Source organism: Xyrauchen texanus, chromosome 32, assembly GCF_025860055.1.
Source record: "Xyrauchen texanus isolate HMW12.3.18 chromosome 32, RBS_HiC_50CHRs, whole genome shotgun sequence".
NCBI lineage: Eukaryota > Metazoa > Chordata > Actinopteri > Cypriniformes > Catostomidae > Xyrauchen > Xyrauchen texanus.
Window position 1 is genome coordinate 27,165,473 of NC_068307.1, and position 23,824 is coordinate 27,189,296.

At 40.1% G+C, this 23,824-nt stretch overlaps 1 pseudogene; it reads left to right on the top strand.

Annotated features, from left to right (window-relative positions):
• Positions 1–11,197: 11,197 nt before the first annotated feature.
• On the top strand, positions 11,198–12,689 carry LOC127625701 (histamine H1 receptor-like; annotated as a pseudogene).
• The last annotated feature ends 11,135 nt before the right edge of the window (positions 12,690–23,824 follow it).

Here is a 23,824-nt window from a genome sequence, read left to right on the forward strand (position 1 = left end):
GTCAATTCAATTTATTTGTATAGCACTCTTAGGACAAATCTTGTAACCCCACTGTGAGTAAGCTGATGCAGACATGACAAGGAAACACTTAAAAATGAAGTTACTATAAAGTGTTGACAACTTTTGTTGATTTTGGACAAATTAGATGTTCTGACACTATATCATTACAATATTACTAAAGATAATGTTTTCACAAAAGCTAAAGGATATTATTGATTGTGTCTGCATCAAATGCTTTGACAAATTCAGTTTCATTATATTAAATACAAATGATGGCTTCGAGGTGCGTGTGAAGAATTTCTGCACCACTGAAGATGCGCGTGGTGGGTCTGTCTGCTGTAAGTTATGTATGTACGTGTGTGTCGCCGGTCCACCCATGACACTAGTAGTGGGAAGTTCGGATCATTTTACTGACTCGGATCTTTGAGTCTCGTTCAGCAAAATGAACGAATCTTTTTTCGAGTCATTTCGTTCATTTCAGCAGAATATAATTAAATGTCATGTTAAATAGCCCAAAACATCAAGTAGTCTACTTACGAAAATGTTGATTCAATTTGAAATAAATAAATAAAAATAAACTATAGGGTAATGCAGCCAAAGCCAATTTATAAGAAACCGAAATGTTAATTTATTAATTGGGTCTTAAGTTTAAGCTATTGCAGTTAGTTCACCTCACCTCCTTTTTCTCCGCCTCTTGTGTCATCGGGTTCGAACTTCAAAACGTTAAAAATACTTAGTTGTCGATGTCGACTCGTCAGTGTCTGTGTGTGGGCCGTGTGGTGTGACACAGCAGCCAATGCACTCACTGACTGCATGCACATGCAGCATACCGGTCCGGATCCGGAAAGATAAATGATTAGTTCAAGTCTCGACTCTCGAGTCTTCGGGTTTGGGTTCGGCCGGGTCCGAGTCTTTCGTTCTTCCTGTCAGTCCCATAGAGACTATGCTGTCAGTACCGGAAAGAGAAATGATTAGTTCGTCTCTTCGGTTCGAGTCGTTCGTTCTTCAAGTCAGACTCACAAACCCATAGCACAGCACTATGCAGAGACAGAAATGATTAGTTCATCTTTCGAGTCTGAGTCCTTCGTTCTTTTGTCACGTGACAGCCCTATTAAATACTTAACCTAGTTCATAATTCACATCATTCTTACAAACATGTTGTAGTTAGTTTTTTTATTTGATTTTTACTTTTACAGTTACATGTTACGTTTCTGGTCTCAAATTGTATCTTTTTTCATATGTATTTGTGAATTTCTGTCATGAAGATTCTTTTCTATAACATTGAATGTAGTAATGTAGAATGTAGTATTCATGCATTTTTCCATTCACTATGTTTTTTAGTCCATAAAAAATCACCTAAAAAGTCTACGAGTTGTTTTGTGGAAAGTCACAGTATATAACTTAAATATGCAGTTATTTAATAAACCTATGAAACCTACACCTTTGTAACATAGCTTATTACAACACTGTACACACTATATTGACTGGATGTTTATTGTTTGTTTATTTTTTGCCAACAATGCTTTAAAAAAAATTGGATAACTATCCAAAAAGGAATTAAATAAAAATAAATAAAAAATAAATAAGAATGAAAAGGACACTATAAAGCCACAGAGCATAACCATATAACTTAAATCACAATATAAAGCCTAACACAATATTGCACAACAAGCCAGGCTTTTCAAATAAATAAAAAAGAAATAATTTTAAAACACACTGTGGCTATATATTTAGGGCCTGCTTTAAGGCATGTTTGCATTCAAAAAACAAGCTCCGGACCTTGGCTGGGCTGAGCCTGTTTCTTCTGTCTGAGATAATCTGCCCAGTCTTAGAAAATACTCTTTCAGATGGTACAGATGTGGCCACAATGCAAAGTCTAGCCTTCATGACCTCAGAAAGGCTTTTATAAACAGGTGAACATCTCCTCCACCATGCCAGAGGGTCTGATGTACGGGGTAAGAGTGGTTCCACAAGGTAGGCCCGCATCTCAACCATAGCATCTGATGTAGTTGAAGAGGTAGCAGAAGGCCTCAAGCTTGCTACCCTCTCATCAAAGTCTTCCCAAAACATGGCCCCTGCACTGGAAGTCACACCAGAATCTGGAGGATTCTCCTCTTCACTCTGAGTTGGGTTAATAGCTGCTGCAGCTGTTGTAACCCTCTTCACAGTCTCTTCTGCTGCCTGGTGGTTGACAAAGGCTTGCTTTTTGAACCTTGGATCCAAGCAAGTTGCATCAGCAAGCTTCTCAATGAGCTCCACTCTGCCAAACCTTTTAGTCATTTCTGACATTAGGGTGTCCACTAGTTTTTTAACAGCTTCAAATCTGGATGGATTCCTTTGATTCCGGGCAACAATCCTCCGAAGACCTCTGGTCATCAAAATTATTTTGGAGGCAGTCACAAACCTACAAAAAAATTTACAATTGTTTACATACTGTACATATAACAAAGCCAAAATCAATATTACACATAGAAATACATGCATGATTAAGAAATATAGAGTTATATATTTTATATGAATGATAATCAAAAAATTTAAATTTAAAAAATACTTACTTTTCTGCACTCACTTCTGTAGTTACCTCCTCAAATGGATGAATAATATCCACGATTTCTCTGCAGATTTCCCATTCATCAGGCTGACAAGGTTGGCAGAGATGCATTAGTGAGAGCCAGGGTGGAGATGATTGGCTCTTTGATTTCAATAAATCTTTTAACATATAAAATGTTGAATTCCACCTTGTGGCCACATCCTGTTTTAAGCGCAGCTGCTCTTGACCCATCTGTTTTTGCGTGGCCTTCAGCTTATCTGAAGCAACTGTGCTTCTATGGAAGAACTCAACAGTTGTCTTGACCTTTTGCAATATTGCTTGGACCTCTTTCAGTGCAGCTCTCACAATGAGGTTCAATAAATGTGCAAAACAAGGTACGTGATCCCAGTGGAGGTGGTCTTTCAGGGCTGAAACAATGTTGCTGGCATTGTCTGTGACACAGGCTACAATTTTGTCAACCACACCCCATTCATTTGTAACCCTGGTCAACTCACTTGCCAGGTGAGCAGCAGTGTGTCTGTCTGTCAAGACAAAGCAGTCCGGGAGAAAAGAGGTCATCTGAAAGTCCTCTATGAAATGGCAAGTCACAGCCATGTAACTTGTGGTGGTCACAGAGGTCCAGCAGTCTGTTGTAAGACATACAGCAGATGCTCTCTTGATTGTGTCCATGATGTCAGCTCTTAACTTCTCAAACAGCCTAGGCATTACAGTTTTTGTTAGAGTTTTTCTGCTAGGTAGGCTGTATGATGGGTCCAGAAGATGTGAGTATTCCTTAAAGCCCTTATCCTCCACTATAGAAAAGGGCTGAAAGTCACAAGCAATCATTTTGACCAGAGCCTCATCTAGTTTGCTCTGTTTTAACGGATCCATTGGACGCATTATGAAACTACTCATAGATGTTTGCTGCTGTGGCCTCCTTGACCTAACTGCTCCTTGGATGGTGGTAGGTGCTGCTGGTATACTGGATTCTGCAGATGAGGTGCCAGCCAAAGAAGTTGAATATCCAGCAGAAGAGGTGCTGGTGGTGGACACAGCTCCAGCTGCTGCAGGGCCACCATCTTCAATCTCTGTTCTAACTTGTGCTAACAGCACAGTTGGATGTGAGCTTTTCAAGTGTCTTCTCAAATTTGAAGTGCTTCCTCCTTTAGTAGAAACATTTTTCTTGCAGATGTTGCATTTTGCCTCAGTGGCCGAAGTTGCAACAAAATGAGTCCAAACATCACTCCTTTTTCTAGAGTTCAACATTGTCCTGATCTGTCTCTTCTCTGCTCCTCACCTTGCGCAAAACAATGGGGGATGGGTGTGAAAGGGTCACTATCCCCTTGGTGACAGCCTTGAGTGACAGTTGCAATTCATCTCAACCATTGGCTAAACTCTTGTTTGAACCAAACACACATTGTGTATGTGTGTGTGTGTGTGTGTGTGTGTGTGTGTGTGTGTGTATGTATGTGTATATATATATATACACACACGTTTTATATATATATATATATATATATATATATATATATATATATATATATATATCCTAATAACAATAATAATAATAAAAACTAAAAACATATTAACAATAAAAAAGAGATGGACAGGGACAATAATAAGATGGACCTTTTTTATTTTTCAGATGATGTTTATTGTACATATATTTTGATAATTGTATGTTAATTCCCAACATATAAAACAGTGTACATTCAGACGCAGTCAATAATACGAATCTAATGTTTTATTTGATGCGAGATACCAGCTGTCACGTGACAAAAGAACGAAGGACTCAGACTCGAAAGATGAACTAATCATTTCTGTCTCTGCATAGTGCTATGGGTTTGTGAGTCTGACTTGAAGAACGAACGACTCAAAACCGAAGAGACGAACTAATCATTTCTCTTTCCGGTACTGACAGCATAGTCTCTATGGGACTGACAGGAAGAACGAAAGACTCGGACCCGGCCGAAACCGAACCAGACGAACTAATCATTTCTCTTTCCGGTACTGACAGCAGCATAGTCTCTATGGGACTGACAGGAAGAACGAAAGACTCGGACCCGGCCGAACCCGAAGACTCGTGAAAGATGAACTAATCATTTATGACTTCATGTACCTTATGCGATGTAGCGCGCATGCGCGGTCAACACAAAATGAACGAATCACTCTCTGAGACAACTCGGTAGTCCCAAGTCATATTAAAGATTCGTTCAAAATGAACGAATCGTTCATGAACGACACATCACTACATGACACATTCATGAGACACTTCAGAGCTGTGAAGCAACCGCCAGCATCCAGTATACCTGAATTGAAGATTAAATCTGTGGAGATTACATTATTTCTGCTGGGATTTACGTGTAAGTAACGGTATGCTTGTTCTCTTTGCGTTTAATTGCAGCCAATAACATTTAGAAGTTAATGACAATGAAGAGACGCACTAAATTATTTATGTTATAAATGGATAGGCTAATATCGTGTCTCGTTAAGCCCTGGAAAGACATCGGACACTTGAATTATGAGATTTAACGCACAAATCAAATTCATTCCACAGGTGGTGACTCGAGCCACTAGTTCTCGTTGAAGATTTACGGATCGTTTTCGCTTCTGAGGCCTTTATCAAACGAAATTGAAATAGCCAGATTGTTAGCAACGGTCAAGATGAAAGGCTGCATAAGCAACTAAATTTTACGCACAAGAAAAGCGTTTTAAAGGTCGAGTTTATGTTTTAAGCGAGGCGCATCGCTAGTTAAGATATGACTCAGACATTCCATACAGCTTGCCTTTTCTCCAGAAGGCGTATTGAGAATCCGTTGGTGTGTTTTTAAGAATTTCCAAACACTTAGTGAAACACTGTAAACCATTGGGTTCAAGTTTACAGAAATGCGTAAATATTTAATGTGTATGTTGCATGTTGGTTGCATTTAGAGTTTTAACTCTAAAGTAAATCAGAATAATGTTCAGTGTGACACAATTATGCCTCTTTATTAAATAGATTTGACACAATTTGGAACAACATCATTAATGATGACTTGTTTTGTTTCATGATACATGTAAAATTTTATAAGGAATTTTCTTAGGCCTTGTTCAGACTGCCACTATGAGCAGCAAAAACCACATGAAATCTGATTTTTCCAAATCTGATTCAAAACATCTGGAGGTGGTTTCAAATTTTTCAAATGCATCTCAGTCTGGAGCTCTGGCTGCTCAATTGGGATTTCAAATTGGTATTTTGCGTCACTCTTAACACAACGATGACGTCAAAAATCGGTGATTGCAGCATGGAACGTCACAATATTAGTCTACCAGTCTTTTCCGTCGCTCAGTTCTGCACCGTGACTGGACAGGGCACTTATTTGGAGAGCGAGATGATGCACCTCATTTTTCCCACATCTGTTTTGAAAGCATCATCACGTGAGCAGTGTTGCCAACTATTTTCAATGGAAAGTAGCTAAAGCCTGCTCAAAAAGTAGCTAAAAGTCACCAGATGACGTCATGCGTCATTAGCATATTAATGACGTCATCGCGTTGTATTTGCATTCTGCCTAATTTGTTGGTACTGTAGCCTACTTCAGTTTATAATAACGGTTATCTCCCCTAAACCGTGCTCATACTGTTTTTATATAAGTATATAGCCGAATGTCCAGTAAAACGGTTCTCAATTACATATTTTCTGTTGACAACGGAACGGAACTTAGCTAACGTTACATGTTTATGAGTTTGAAGAAGGTTTATTGTTGTGTCTGGATAAGTAAAATGTATAGAGTCTGTAAATATACGATCTGAAGTTGGAGAGTTCAGAAACCAAACCGGAATGAATTAAAACTCTGATTAGTAGTGAATATAAGCGCATGCCAAGAAAAAACGGTGAAATTAAATGTTTTGAATTAAAACAAAGGAGAAGGCAGCTGCTATGTGATCACTGATTGGTTCCTGCTAACACAGCGTGCACATGCGCAGCTCATTCATGTCTATGTCCGCTGGCGTGCAGTCAACGGAATGTGCTGCTCCTCTCATCCGCTCACTGAACAGAGCAGACGCCATGGGAAGTAAGACCTCACGCTTGCAGTACTGGCGATATTTGGAATTTGGAAAGTTGCTAAGGTTTGTCCAAAAAGTCGCTAGATTTGTCGCTAGTCGCTTTTTTGAAAAAATGTCGCTAAAGGGGTCTGAAAAGTCGCTAAAAATAGCGACAAAGTCGCTAAGTTGGCAACAATGCACGTGAGTACGCCTACGGCGTTATCAAAGCAACCCATGCAGATAAGTTGGTTATGTCTGAATGCGCAAATCTGATTTGATCACTTGCAATTAATAGTGCGGACAGTCTGCCTGAAAAGATCTGATTTGACAAAAAATCCAATTTGCCTGCAGTCTGAACATAGCCTTCAAACAAGACCGATAGTGAACACTGCAGAAAATGACTTTTGAAATGTTGCAAATCATTTTAATTATTCTGTGTTACAGCAAATTGACCACACTCAATTCCATTTCCAAAACCTAAAAGGGAGATTAAAGCTACAGTAGCATTTATGGAACAGTTCATTCACAAATTCCAAACCCGAATGACTTTATTTTTTTCCCCCTTGGAAAAAAAAGAGATGTTTATGCTGTTCTTTTCCATGGAACAATAGTAGACAGTGACCAGGGGCTGTCAAGCTCCAAAAAAGCCAGAAAGCACCATTAAAGTGGACTAGTGAGATGTATTCCAAGTCCTCTGAAGACATAAGATAGCTTTGTCTGAGGAACAGACAAAAATTCTAATAATTAATCACTGAAATTCTTTCCTCCGCTGTAGCTATCAAATCTCATTCTTGCTTGCATTCCATTCAGAAAGGTTGAACTTCATCACAAGATTCAATGTGAAATAAGTGACAGTAGGTCAAAAGTTCTTCAGCTAAACTTGGTCTGTATTTACCAAAATTCAAACCACTGCCCCCAGCAGGGCCATTTCTAGCTGTAGCTGTATAAGCAGCCACTAGGTGTCCCTGCAAAGCAAAGGGGGTTTATTTTAAAATTAAATCAAATTAATGTTAGAATCAGCTTGTCAGTTCTTCTCAGTAACAGAATACTTTTTTAAAACAAAAAATATGTGTTTTTTCAGTGCTTGAATACATTAAAAGCCTGTTCACACCAAATTCATGACAATTTTGCTATTCGAACATCTGACGGAAGGTCTATTCACACCGAAAAAATGAAACTAAAAACGATTTCACTCCTGCACAGTAGGTGGCACTGTTGTGGTGCTGTTGTTATATCAGTCTCCTGTCCGCACCCCTTTTAGAGATTAATTTACTGAACGTTGTTAAAGCATTTATTTACCTTCTTTGACATAACTGTTTCATTATGTTCTTTCCATGGTGTTGATATATTTTGAGGAGTATATAATCCGTGTTTTTTATGCGAGTGAGATGAGAAAAGAGTACTGTTTTATATTTATTTGCACATGTATATGCACATGTATTTTGCTACAGACTCCCAAACTCAACCTCTCTTTTTATAATGCCTGGATAATATAATTAATGCAAGGTAAAATGATATAAATACACATGGTATAATGTACATTGAGTATAACAGGTATAGTATAAAATATGATGCATATATTAAAAATAATATAAAAGAAAACACTGCTAGTGGTCTTTTCTTTATTTTAATTATTGCAATACTTTGTTATATTGTTCTTGCAATAAAAATAGCAGTGTGGTTCTGCAATTTGTTTGTCTAAAATATTGCATGTAGCAAATCTTTTTTTGCAGGGGAGTCCAAACCTTTTCTACTGGGGGCCAGATGCAAAAAGAAATAGTGTTGTTGGCTGCACCGTTGTAATAATAATCATTTAAAAAAGGCTAGATGCCACTATTGCATCATCTATATTTTGTATGCCTAATATTATGCAAGTTTTAATCACAATTTTTGTGGATAAAGAATATTTTTCTCACCAAGAATGCTTGTAATAAAAGAGTGATGCATTTTGTTTTCTTTTTCTTAAAATTCTACCGTAAGAGTAGCATTACACACTATCACATAAAATATGTTTTGAATAAAGAATGACACATTTGATATTTTTAGAAAAAAATGCCTAAATGCATAAACATAAAAATTCCCCTGAAAATATACCTATAGGGCAATTGTGGCAACTTTATGGAAAAGTACATTTTTGACAATGCAGTAATGTAACAAATATTATACTGGGTAAGAAATTGTTACTTTCAATGCCCTTGGATTTATCGTTTTTATTTTTTGACATCCATTCAGTGACACTGCAAAGCACAAGCGGTTTTGGGTGTGATGCGTATCAATAATGAGAATAAGTTATATTTTCTTGATATGACATGATTTGTGAATTACTCTCTTATGTCCTTACTCTCAATTGGCGCTGAGAAGTCAGTGAATACTTTTTCTCATTTCAATACAACATCAAAGTAACAATTCACAACAATGAATAAACTTCCTGGCGCTACGGAAGACATTCTAGGAGATTGTGCTCCAGCTCACATATCTCTGTGCACGCTCAATTAACTCGGTCCGGCTGTTCGCACTGCACAACGGCAGCTCTAGTCAGTTGTACTATGTGTGGTATCAGGAAATTTTTTCAAGTGGAAATAAATTCGCTGTGAAAATGGATGTATGGGATAGTGACACCCAGCGTTCAGAATAAGAATTTCATATAATTTCTCAATAGCTGGCCAAATTATTTCCAAAATCTTTCATTTGGACATCCCTGTTTTTGTGGGATATTTTACTATGAGCTTAGTACAAACAAACTTGCCGAACCTCGCTGATATCTTTAATGCCATAACAATATATAGGAAAATTGATATACGTGTTAATAATGTACATTAAGACAAAACACCATAAGCAGACATTCATACTTTCACAGACCGGGTTTATGTTTGAAGTACCAAGGGTTTTTAAGAACTGCAACTATTTATTTTTAAGTATATCATTTTCACTGTGTGTATCAGCTTTAAAAAACTGATACACACAGTGGCTTGTAGTGCCGGTGTTTGCCAGTTGATTAGCGGCACCGATGCTCTGGATTGAGCAGCTGCAGTGACTCTGGAAAAAATAAAAAAATCTCTTATCTCATTGGACAATCAGTTTTCATTACAGTCCAAATTTTTTTTTTTTAAAAACATCGGTTGTCAGCGGACGATTTGTTGGACCCCCTGAATAGCGCCACAGGAATCCATTGTTCCTGTTCAAAAGCTTGTTTGGAATAAACAATCACACAGGAAAAACAGGTTTGGTGTGAACAGGCCTTAACTCAGCAGGAAGTCCCGACAGTCAATTGATTAACACCTGAAAATCCAAAAAGACAAACTTTAATACTTCACTTAACACAGTGGCGTCTTCTCAAGATGTTACCTAGTTACAGTGGTAAACAACTGCAGCTCGTACGCATGTTGATGATGTAATCGGATCCTGGTTTGGACCCAAATAATATGATGTGAACACAGACTAGCGCAGGCAACAGGAGGGGGAAGAAACAAACTCAGGTTCGGTCCAAGCAATCAAACCAAGTGTGAAAGCACCCCTAGAGTGTCTTGAGGTGCCAGTTTGGAATTATGGCCTGTTCCTCACACAAAGCATATAAAGCAGAAAATGATTTATGAAAGAGCAACAATTTACAAGGTGACACACACATATGAAGCATTGTTTTGGCCAACAGGTAGTTACTGTAATTAATTAATTTCATAAATGTATTAGCTTGTCCCAGCCTGACATTTATTAAAAATATCACTGTCCTGAGAACACAGTTCAACCTTTTGACTCAACAGTTGACTCTTGCCTGTATGTGTGTTTTTTATTATGTTCACTTGTTTACTCAACAGCTGTAATTTGTATTAATCCTAATTTACGACAGTAGGATAAAAAAATGCTACCCAATCTATCCCCTAAGCAAGGGCTCTAAATCATATTATGTGGTATACCACTAATATGGTAATGCACACATTCCTATACTTTAATCTGAATCTAGCATATTACAAATCCAATGACATGCAAATATATTGACATTAAATTATACTTGAAAGTACAATACATATAATAAAGCATTTGTCACCTATGGAAACCAGTAACACTGAAAAGGGTGCAGCGTACAAGCACTTGAGTGATGTATCATGCACTTCATGTTCTTTCCTCTGGAATATGAAATTGTTATGAAGACCCTTAAAAATCACAACAATACTCTTGGGTAGGCAGGCATAACTTGCAAAGAGATATAAAAACGATATCTCATAAAATGAGAGGTAGCATAGGACACAGCAAACAATTTTATATGGTACAGGTTTTCAAATATGGTGAAGCTTGGATAGAGGCCATTTCTCTTAGCAACAAGACAATGTCTACAGCTGTCTGACATTTTTAGTTTTTTAGATCTATTGTCTGATATCAGTGACGACTGTTTAATGAATCACTTTGCCTTAGTGCTTTTGAAAATATGTGGATTATACACTTGCTGGCAATGTCAGAAATATGCACGTCACCATTCATTGTTTGCAATTCATTGTAATGAGTATCTATAGTTATATAGTTATAGTTAATATAAGCAAAATACAATAGGAATTCAGTGTGCTAGTACAGTTTGATGCATTTTCTTTGTTTTGTTTTTTCAGGAATTCCATTATTTGGATATGAATTTCAATATACAATGTCACTGTGTGCTTTCTCACAATTTTGACATCATGTGACATGCTGGATTACCCAATGGAGACCTCTACAGTACTCAACATGATAAATAGCCAAATCAAGAGTATTCTTCAAGAGTCCAATGTTACAACTGTTTTGAATGTGTCTGTTCCTTTCCATCATCACATGACCAATGCAGTTTTGGGTATTCTTCTTGGCACTCTGTCCCTTCTGACAGTTATCATGAACCTATTGTTCCTTATTGCCATTAGAAAAGAGAGGACTTTTCACACGGTTGGGAACCTTTACATAGTAAGCCTTTCGATCGCTGACCTCATTGTTGGGGCCACAGTCATGCCCTTGAATCTAGTCTACTTGCTTGAGGATGAATGGAAATTGGGTCATGTTGTGTGCCAGTTCTGGTTGGTCATGGACTATGTGGCAAGCACAGCTTCCATCTTCAGTTTGTTCATCCTGTGCCTGGACAGGTACCGCTCTGTACATCACCCTTTACTGTATTTAAAGTATCGGACACGAGGAAGAGCAACATTGTTGATTTGTAGCGCTTGGCTTCTCTCCATGACATGGATAATTCCCATTTTGGGATGGCGGATGTTTGCTCGCATCGACAGAAAACCAGAGTTGGAGAACCAGTGTGATACAGACTTCCGCTTTGTGACATGGTTCAAAGTTTTGACAGCCATTTTCAACTTCTACATTCCATCTTTCCTGATGCTTTTTTTCTACTCACAGATTTTCATCGCAGTGCGAGAACATTACAGAAAATGGGAGAACTTTGCTGGCCCAGTGGTGAAAACAGAAGCAGATGACACATTACAAAATGGACAATAATGAGTCCTTGTCTGAGACCAAGAAGATAATTTGTTACAAGAAGAAACCAATATTCAGTCTTTCGAAACGTATGAAAAGGGGCATACAAGAGTCCAATGATGGGAAAGGTATCGCCAAATCCCCCATGAGGCATCCATCTTTATCGCTTGGTATTCTACAGTCTGAGAAAAACACTCAGCCCAAGACGTTTATAAATATGAATGATTGCAATGTGCTAGTGCCAAATTCTGTTGGTAACATTTGCGAGATTTCACCTACCGTGGATATTCACAATTACACCACTGTTCTCTGCAATAACGATACATCGCCATCGCCACCATCACCATGGGCAGAGAACAGCCCTCCAGTGGTTGCCACCAATGTATTTCCTGTAAAACAAACATGGCAGAAGTTCTGTGAACAATCTAAGCAGAGGATTCACAGTATGCACATTCGTAAGGAATGAAAAGCTGCCAGGTAACTTGGCTTCATCATTGGCGTCTTCATGGTGTGCTGGATCCCATATTTCATCACCTTTATGGTCATGGCTTTGTGTGAAACTTGTGTATATCATGATCTTCACATGTTCACAATTTGGCTAGGGTACATCAACTCTACTCTGAATCCCTTTATATACCCACTGTGCAACGAAAACTTCAAAAGGGTGTTCAAAAAGATACTTAATATCAATAGATAAAGTCTAGGAAAGACAATTAGTGACAAACTGCTTCTGCTCTACTGTCCCATCCATGTTTTTGGAAAGTTGTTTCTTGTGACCGTGCAAAATGTTTGTTCATTGTTGTTTCATCCACCTACCATGCTTGAGATATTTTCTTGCCTTCAAAGATTTTGTAAATTCAGAGCAATTGTATCATTTATTCCTAAGTATCATCTTGACACACCTGCAATCTGCATCAGATTATACCAATTATCATGATGTTCTGTGTTTTTAAAAATATATAATTTCAAGGGGAAATACAGGTTTTCATTCCAGAGTGTTATAAAACAGTGTATTGAAGCACATGTTTCTAAGATGAATGCTTCAACGTTTAGAGCTGATACAGTATAACCAGTAACATGTAACTTGTTTATTTCCTATTGAGTGTGATGGCCATATAAATCCAAATGTTTGGATTGGCATTTTAAATGGAGAACATTGTTTGGAAATACCTTGGAAAGTTTGAGTAGCATTTACAATGGCAGAAACAAGCTTTGTTGGTGTAATCAAATGTACCTAATAATTCAGCATGGATGTGCGGTCCATATAAGCAAGGTAAGCTGTTCTTACTTTCTGTAACAGAAGGGGGGAAAAGAAAAAAGGACATGGGATATTCAAATAAAATTCCTGATATTAACTGCTTGCCTAGTCTCAAAGCTCACAGCATGTATCTGTGATGCAGTGAAGTTAAATCATATTTTCCACTTTCATAAAACAAGTTAATTTATATGTTACCATGAAGCTCATTTTTGATATTAGTTTTTACAATGATGTGTTATTCACTCCTTTTCAAATGCAATTACATATATAAATAATTACTTCTGGAAACACTTTACGATAAGTTTCAATTTGTTAACATTAGTTCCCCCTCTGTCACTCACTCGACCTTGTGTCGAATGAAGTGACACTAGGGGACTTTCTTGAAGGCCTCGGTTACCTCTGAACTTGAGAAAAGGCCAATGAGAATTTGGCAGACAGAATTTGCATGTCCCTCCCCCGGACATATAGGTATACACTAAAAGGAGGGAATCATGCATCTGTTCAATCAGATTTCTTCTTTGGAGCCGAGTGGTTGTGTGATCAGCAATCAGATATCACTTCTGTTCCACTCACCTTTGTAGTGCGTTTGCTGTTGGATCTACGGTTCATATCAGTGGCTTTATCCTTCTCTGCACAGCAGTGCAGCTTTACACCCTGGGCGCTTCGACAGCACTTCTAAAAGAGAGTATTTCTCTAAAAGAGTTTATTTCTCTAAAAGAGCACACACAGCAGGCATTGAACATTCTTTTCAGGATCCATCTTTTAAAGATGCCCTTCCGCCCATGTGTAGTTCCTGGATGCAGTCGATATCTCTCCGCTCCTGATGGTAATAGACGCTGCCTCATGTGTCTGGGTTGCGATCACACCGAGGCAGCATTTGTGGATGGTTCATGTTCTCACTGCAAGAAGGGCGTGTGGGTGCACTGGTTAGGTGACTGAAGGAGTGAGGGAACCGCTCTCTTTTTCCTGGCAATGTGGGTACCGTGGCCCGAGCGGGCTGCGGCAAGATATTTCCCCCCGGCCCTCCACCGAGGGATGAAGTGGTCCAGAGGTTTCCAGTCCAGCCCTGCGCTCACGGCGGCCCGGGCAAGCATAGCAGACATCTGTGCGTCAGGCTCAGACTGGACAAGCAGACCCGAAGATGTCAGCCCAGTCGAGTCATCAGCATCAGACGCCACTGTGATGCTCTCCGATGCAGTGGAAAAATCATCATCCAGCTCGTGGGGTCCGAGGGAGACATCAGACTGGCCATGGGGCGAACCGGTTTTGAGTCAGACATGGATGGAAGCAAACGAGCGTGCTGGGGGGCAGGTGGTTCGTGGGGATTTACCCGGAGAAACCCAGCCCGCTGCACACCCCAAATCGCCTTCACCGCCAGCCGTGCCGGCCCCAATCCCATAGGAAGGAGGTGTGAAGTGGCTTTCTCTCAGAGGAAAGAAAGCCATGACCACAATGTTGCCATGGTTATGGTCTCGCACTGAGAACATGAACCATTTATAAAACGTAGCCTGCGTGTGATCGCAGCCCAGACACGCGCGGCAGCTCTTATCACCATCAGATGTGGAGTGATATCTGCCGCATCCAGGAACTACACAAAGGCGGAAAGACATCTTTAAAAAGACTTTCAATGCCAATGTGTATACTCTTTTAGAGCAAATATACTCTTTTACAGGTATATTTGCTGTTTAAGGAAATGCTGTCGAAGCACCCAGGGGCAAAGCTACACTGCCGTGCAGAGAAGGAGAAAGCCGCTGATATGCGGCGTAGATCCAACATCAAATGCTCTACAGAGGTGAGTGGAACTGGAGAGAACTCAGCTTGCTGATCGCACAACCGCTCGGCTCCGAAGAAGAAATCTGAATGAACAGATGCATGATTCCCTCCTTTTATACCTGTATATCCGGGGGAGGGACATGTAAATTCTGTCTGTCAAATTCTCATTGGCCTTTTCTCAAGTTCAGAGGTAACCGAGGCCTTCAAGAAAGTCCCCCAGTGTCGCTTCATTCGACACAACTTCGAGTGAGCGACAGACGGGGAACCAGATAATTTCAAAGGTCATGTAAATGTGGTTTTCTTGCATTGTTGGTTTTTAAAACTACAGATTTTTATCAGAGTTTGTGTTGCATGTAAACACACTCATAAATAGACTTACATGTAAACACACTGATAAATAGACGTACACATTCTAACCCTCTGGGGTCGACAGACACTCTGTCATTTTGGGGCATACAGATCAGTGTAAGACATCATTAGACTATAAAGGGTCTACTTTTATTTGTGTCCACTCACAATAGCAACAAAACCTTGTGATTTTGTAAAATAAAGAAAATAAAAAGGGTGCGCTTTCAGACGTCTTTGTCTCTGTGAGAGTATTTCTGAAATACGTCACATAAATGATCTGAGACTCTGCGAATACTTATCACACAAACATGAAACAAAGAATTTTCAAATTTAAAACAAATATTCTCCTGCAATGTAATCTTTATGAAACTTAGCATATTACAATTTATCCTGGCTCAGCTAATTATCCCTAATGTGATCACACCCATGGGCAGAGGGCGTTATTCATACAGAAATGTGCTGAGGCGATCAATGCAAATGGTAAACGCCCCCGACTGCGCTTCAAAAAGCATGAACGTTTGCATTTTGAAGAGAGACTTGATCCAGCCGTGGATGCAAGTAATTTAGTTTTACTTACATATTAGTTGACATGCTCTTTTATATAAACATGTACATATTGTACTAGTGGGACTGTTGCCAGACTTTCCAGCCAGGATTCAGAGTATTGAAATTTGAAATATTCCTCGTAATATGCAAGTTTTAGTTACATTTAAACGCTGTTTTGGCTAAAGCAGGTATTTCAATTGTATGCTGCATTATATAAACATGATATGTAATATGATATAAAAATAATATGAATGTTGTATTTTAACTATATTTAAAAGAAGAGTCTTCTTTTAAACGGTAGTGTAGGTCTAAAATTAAGTAAAGTCTTTATGTAAAGAAAACGTATAGTCAGTTTACTTCTTTTAACTTAAAACTTGATTTTGATCATTAAGTCTCCTTACATTCATTATCTTTCTGTCACATTCCTCAGTGATAGGCCCAGGGGAGGGGTCTTTGTCTCCTCAGGTGTGAATCACATCAGTATTCATGATAATTCAAGCCTACTCGCATATGGCCTTTCTAACACTAAAATTGTCTCACAAAAGTTAAATGACTATATTGTTTTGTATGAATGAGTGATCAGGATGGTTTTCACATCATTTTGTAGCAAAAAATCTAGGCTGCAAAATACTGTTCTCAAAAGTCTTATGAACAAATGTTTAGTGTGTGGTATATGGCCTTATTTCAATTACTTTTTTCTTTTTTTTTTTTAAACCAAGCATAAACATTATTTTCTCAAAAATACAAACATGTTCACACATGTTGCTCACATATTATTGTAGCCCAGTTTGTGCTGAATTCAGTGTTATCAGACTTTAGCCATTAATATGTTTTTAAGCAACTTATAAAAGCACAAATGTCAAGGCATGTCAAAACTTCTCCAGGGCCCAAAACACCCTTAGACCCCAGAGGGTTAAGAGCCTACATTAAAGGGGGAATGTAGAAATCTGTACTTAAAATATACAAACGAACCTTCTTTAAAACTATATGAAGTTAAAAGTTAAGCTTATATTTTTTTGTGTGTGAAAGCATTTCGATGAGTTTTTAAGGAAAATGTATTATTTGAGCTATAAAGTTGTCTAAAGCATCTTGTTGAGGGTGAGGATACTTTTGAAGGTGGATAAACTTACATTTACTGACATAATTATTTTGAGTGGTGCTTTACGAATAGTCAAGGCATGTCCCTCCCTGGTATCCTTGTTCAGATATCATGAGAAAGTCCTTTTCTGCATTTCGCAGCACCATTTTTTGGTCCTCTTCAACCAGTTGCAGCACGTTCTGCATAACCCGGCAGCCCGTTTCAGCGGCAGCCCATTTCAGCCTAGGCCAGCCCACCAGGAAAAGTCCCAGCTCCACCCATGGCCAGTCCACCCCTGTCAGTGGGTATACAAATATTGAACTAAGCAGATATTCCATGGCACATCTAGCCAGTAGTGGTGGCACCTACTGGTACCCACTGCTGTAAACACATTTTAAGTTGCTTAAAATTGCAGTGTGTATTTCTATGCCACTAACATAATTGCTGCTACACTACAAAATAGTTTACAGTCTACAGCTCATTTTCTGTGTATTTACTGCCTTGTGTATTTATTGTCCGATGTATCTAATGTTTTGTTCTGTGTATTTATTGTCCTGCACTCTGTTGTGTATTGCACTTTATGTAGTCTTGTGTACTGTTCTGTGTTGCACCATGGTCCTGGAGAAACAACATTTTGTTCCAATGTATAAGCTATACAGGTGAAACTCGAAAAATTTGAATATCGTGCAAAAGTTCATTAATTTCAGTAATTCAACTTAAAAGGTGAAACTAATATATTATATAGACTCATTACAAGCAAAGTAAGATATTTCAAGCCTTTATTTGATATAATTTTGATGATTATGGCTTACAGCTTATGAAAACCCCAAATTCAGAATCTCAGAAAATTAGAATATTACATGAAATCAATAAAAAAAAGATTTTAAATACAGAAATGTCGGCCCTCTGAAAAGTATAATCATGCATATGTACTCAGTACTTGGTTTGGGCCCCTTTTGCATTAATTACTGCCTCAATGCGGCGTGGCATGGATGCTATCAGCCTGTGGCACTGCTGAGGTGTTATGGAAGACCAAGATGCTTCAATAGCGGCCTTCAGCTCTTCTGCATTGTTTGGTCTCATGTCTCTCATCTTTCTCTTGGCAATGCCCCATAGATTCTCTATGGGGTTCAGGTCAGGCGAGTTTGCTGGCCAATCAAGCACAGTAATACCATGGTCATTGAACCAGGTTTTGGTACTTTTGGCAGTGTGGGCAGGTGCCAAGTCCTGCTGGAAAATGAAGTCAGCATCTCCATAAAGCTTGTCTGCTGAAGGAAGCATGAAGTGCTCTAAAATGTCCCGGTAGACGGCTGCGTTGACTCTGGACTTAATAAAGCACAGTGGACCAACACCAGCCGATGACATGGCTCCCCAAACCAACACAGACTGTGGAAACTTCACACTGGACTTCAAGCATCTTGGATTGTGTGCCTCTCCATTCTTCCTCCAGACTCTGGGACCTTGGTTTCCAAATGAGATGCAAAATTTGCTCTCATCAGAAAAGAGGACTTTGGACCACTGAGCAACAGACCAGTTATTTTTTTCTTTAGCCCAGGTAAGACGTTTGACATTTGAAGCCCATGTCCAGGACCCGTCTGTGTGTGGTGGCTCTTGATGCAGTAACTCCAGCCTCAGTCCACTCCTTGTGAAGCTCCCCCACACATTTGAATGGCCTTTTCCTGACAATCCTCTCCAGGCTACGGTCATCCCTGCTGCTTGTGCACCTTTTTCTTCCACACTTTTCCCTTCCATTTAACTTTCTATTAATGTGCTTTGATACAGCACTTTGAGAACATCCAACTTCTTTTGCAATTACCTTTTGAGGCTTTCCCTCCTTGTGGAGTGTGTCAATGATGGTTTTCTGCACAACTGTCAGGTCAGCAGTCTTCCCCATGATTGTGAATTCAACTGAACCAGACTGAGAGACCATTTAAAGGCTCAGGAACCCTTTGCAGGTGTTTAGCTGATTAGAGTGTGACACTTTGAGCCTACAATACTGAACCTTTTCACAATATTCTAATTTTCTGAGATTCTGAATTTGGGGTTTTCATAAGCTGTAAGCCATAATCATCAAAATTATATCAAATAAAGGCTTGAAATATCTTACTTTGCTTGTAATGAGTCTATATAATATATTAGTTTCACCTTTTAAGTTGAATTACTGAAATTAATGAACTTTTGCACGATATTCTAATTTTTCGAGTTTTACCTGTATAGAGGAATGACAATAAGAGACTTGATCATCAGAATTGCCAAAATAATGACACTACCCTTATCTGTCATTTGAATGCAAGCAGATGACCACCCCAGACTCACCCCATTAGTTGAGTGAATGTTGATTTGTCAGAATGCAACAGAGCAATGTTTTTATAGTGCCACAGAGTTTACATTTCTCTGTGAAATGAACCTAGAAACAGCTTGCTAGTAATTCTCTCTGTATATCAACCCTCTGTTGAATGGTTTCCACTACAGTGGACTGATTTTTAAAGTAATTTTTACATTCGTACAACTACCATTGCTGAATACCTGACCCTTTCCAATAATTCCAGAAGACTGTCCCCTTTTATGTCATTGTTTTTTATATTTATGACAAGATAAATTATACATAAAAAGGAGAGAGAGAGAGAGAGGTTGGTGAACCCAAATGCAGTAGGCTATTTAAAGAAGATGGATATACAAATAACACAAGGCTTGAATACCAAAGGGACAACTTAGCTTCAATGCTACAATCGATGAGACTAGACAAGGAATAACAGAACATGATGGTCTAAAAATGGGCACAAATGAACAAACGCAATACAGCTGAACAATGATGAGGGAAGACATGTGAGAATGACAATGGTGCATATTGGGAAATGCAGTGAAGGTGATTTCAAAATAAGAGTCTCTAGAAGACAGGGGAAACACTGAACAGTTTGTGAAAATGCCATCCAAGATATGTATGACTTTATATCTTCTGCTGAACAAAAATTGTTTTTAGAAGAATAAAAATGCGGTGATATGCACAAAGAATGCAAATCGCCAAAAACAAAAGAAGAATGTGAAAGTGAACATTGATAGTAAAAAGGACTTAAATGTGTATCTGTTTCTCACCCACACCTATCATATCGCTTCTGAAGATATGGATTTAACCACTGGAATCTTATGGATTACTTTTATGCTGCCTTTATGTGTATTTTGGAGCTTTATAATTTTGGCACCCATTGACTCGCATTGTGAGGACCTACAGAGCTGAACAATTCTTCTAAAAATCTTTTTTTTTTTTTTTTTCAGAAAATCTTCTGGGATGGCAGTAGGGTGAGTATTGATAAGAGAATTTCCATTTTTGGGTGAACTATCTCTTTAAGATGGCTGAATATTGTGTGAAGTCCATTTAGCAGGACTCTAATGGATGATTAGAATGAAACTTAAAAAAAGATGGGATAGGATGAAGTATTTTAATCCAAAAATATATAAATTTTACCTGTAAATTGTTTAATAATCCTTCAACATATCAAATTGAGATTACCATAGGAGTATCACATTTAAAAAATCAAATGTTTAAAATGTCAATTTGTATAATAACTTGATTCTTGATTCAAAAACAAGATAAAGCCATAAAAGACTGCACGGAGGCTGCTTTCTGAAGGAATGTTGCTCATCTGCTTTTAAACAAGAATAGGTTCTGTTGATGTGTCATACTTCTGAGCCGGGTGTCTCAACTTTCTAGCAATTCCACTAACATACCTACTGTGCACTGTATTTTTAAATGAACAGATTCACCAGATTTATAGTGCTTAGAATGAAAAGGAATTTTGATTCCATACATCGTTTAGTGTAGGCCCACGAATGAGGTGTCAGATCGACCAGTCTCTTTCCGACACCTGTGCTGTGTTTTTCTAAGGGGTGGGGGGTATGTGCACCCCAGGGGGGTAAAAAATTGCTTGAAAAATCCCATAGACTTTGCATTGCGACGAACTTTGATGGATCATATCTCTGGATCAGAATTTCGTAGAGACATGTGGGTGGACTCATTTCATGCGGCCTAGCAAGCAGGTTTGCAGAGTTACATGAGTTTGGGGGGTTAAAATGGACCCAAATATACCCTATACGCTTACTATGGCAAGGGTATGAAAACATCTCGGGTTACATGTGTAACCCTTGTTCCCTGAAAAAACTGGAACGAGATGCTGCACTTTGCTAAGCGCTTTTGGGAACAATCCTGCTTTGTGACCAGCTGTGAATATGTGTGTAACACGTCAATGAACATTGACCGGAATTTATAGCCTTGGCTGGTGAGATCATTAGATGCACCTGTGGCCAGGCTTAGATAGAGGGGTCACCAGCATGTCGTCCGATATCTTTTTCTGAAGAGCAGTCCTGGGACGTCCCAGTGCGGCAAAGAAGCGCAGCATCTCGTTCCGCTTTTTTCGGGGAACAAGGGTTACACATGTAACCTGAGATGTTCCCTTTACAAAAAGCTTCACTATGATGCTGCGCTTTGCTAAGCACTTTTGGGAACGCAATACCCACGTCGCCACACTGGGGCTGTCCAGACCCCTACGGTTGTGAAGTGTGCTCACAAAAACGTGTGAGCTTGAGATGTCGACTCAAGGACGTAAGAGCCCGGAGTAGCATAAACATCTAAACCATAAAATTTGACGAATGTGTGCAGAGAGGACCAGCCTGTCGCATCACAAACTTGTTCAGACATGAGCTTGAGATGTCGACTCAAGGACGTAAGAGTCCGGAGTAGCAGAAACATCTAACCCATAAAGTTCAATGAACGTGTGCGGAGAGGACCAGCCTGCCACATCACAAACTTGTTCAGGCATGAGCCTGCCATAAAAACTGATGAATGTGCACGGAGAGGACCAGCCTGCCGCATCACAAACTTCTTCAGGCATGAGCTTGAGATGTCGACTCAAGGACATAAGAGCCCGTAGTAGCATGAACATCCAAACTATTAAATCTGATGAATGTGTGCAGAGAGGACCAGCCTGCCACATCACAAACCTGCCCTATAGGGACCCCTCTAGCCAAGGCTTTAGAGGAGGCGACCCCTCTGGGGGAGTGAGCCCTGACACCTACTGGTGAAGCTTGACTGCGCGCCTCATAGGCCAGGCCAATAGCATCCCTCACCCAATGTGACATAGTCTGCTTGGTAGCAGCCGCCCTCCTGTTGCGGCCCCCATAGCTGACAAATTATTGCCCTGACTTACGCCACTGGCTAGTGCGGTGGACATAAGTCTGAAGGGCACAGACTGGGCAGAGACTGTGAAGTCTTTCCTGCTCCGCCGTTAAAAACGGCGGGGAGCAGAAGGCTTCCAGAGTGACAGGATGTAGTGTCGAAAAAGGCACCTTAGGAAGGTAGTCAGGATGAGGATGCAGAATAGCTTTGGCCATACCTGGGGCAAATTCTAAACAGGCCGGCAAAACAGACAGTCTGTAGATCCCCAATCCTCTTAAGAGAGGTAATCGCCATAAGAAAGACCATCTTGACAGTCAGAAGTCTGCCAGATGCTGACTCTAGAGGTTCAAAGGGCACTCCAGGACAATTGCTAAGTCCCAAGAAGGAGTTCTGGTCCTAACAGGAGGCCTCAGTCGCCTGGCTCCACGAATGAAGCGAGCGAGTAGAGGATGCCTCCCCAAAGGCACCACGTCCATCAAGGCATGGCAAGCCGAAATGGCGGCCACATAAACCCTGAGAGTAGCGGGGCATATGCCTGCTGACAGTTTAACCTGCAGAAATCCAGAACTTAAACAATTTGGCAGTTAACTGGATCTGCACCATGTAAACTGCACCACTTTTCGTCTTCGAGGAGGGAGCCATAGCACTAAGAATGGTCTCGATAACCTCAGGTGACACCCCTGTGTCCCTCAGTTGGTACCCTTCAGGGGCCAAACATGAAGTTTCCACAATTCGGGCCGGGGATGAAATATCGTCCCCTATGCCTGAGACAGAAGGTACCTCCTGTCCGGAATCGCCCAAGGCGAGCCGTCAAGGAGAGATATCATCTCTGAGAACCAAATCCTGTTCGGCCAGGGAGGCGCTATCAGTAAGAGGCAAGACCCTTGCTGGCGAACTCTGGCCAAGACTCCCAGGAGCAGAGAAACCATGGGAAACGCATACAGACACATTCTGGGCCATGTATGCGCCATCGCGTCCAGACCCATGGGGGCTGGGTGACTCAGAGAGAAGTAGAGGGGACATTGTGCAGTCTCTTGTGAGGCAAAGAGGTCCACTTCTGCTCTGTAAAATCTCTCACAAATTTGTTGTACTACCTCGGGGTGGAGTTTCCACTCGCCCCTCGGTATGTTTTGTCTGGACAGAAAATATACTCCCACATTTAGGCATCCAGGGATATAAACTGCCCTGAGTGATAGGAGCTTGCCCTGGGCCCAAAGGAGAATCTGACGTGCCAGCAAATTCAGGTGGCGAGAACGTAGACCTCCTTGATGGTTTATGTAGGAGACTGCTGCTGTGTTGTCCACCCGCACAAGGACATGGCAGCCTCTCAGATATCAGAGGAAGTATTTCAGGGCCAGAAATACCGCCATCAGCTTGAGGCAGTTGATGTGCCAATCAAGCTGATGACCCTCCCATTGCCCTTGGGCTGGACGACCACTTAAGACCGCACCCCAAGGCGTCTGTCGTAAGCATCCTGCGACGACATGAGGCACTGAGAGTGGGACCCAAGGTAAGAAACTGGGGTCTGAACCACATAGAAAGGGAACGAAGCGCTCGGTGCGTAACCCTTATTTTCCATAGGGGATTTCCATAGAAATCCCTGGCTTTTAGCCACAGCTGAAACTGTCTCATATGGAGAAGGCCCAAAGGAATCACCAT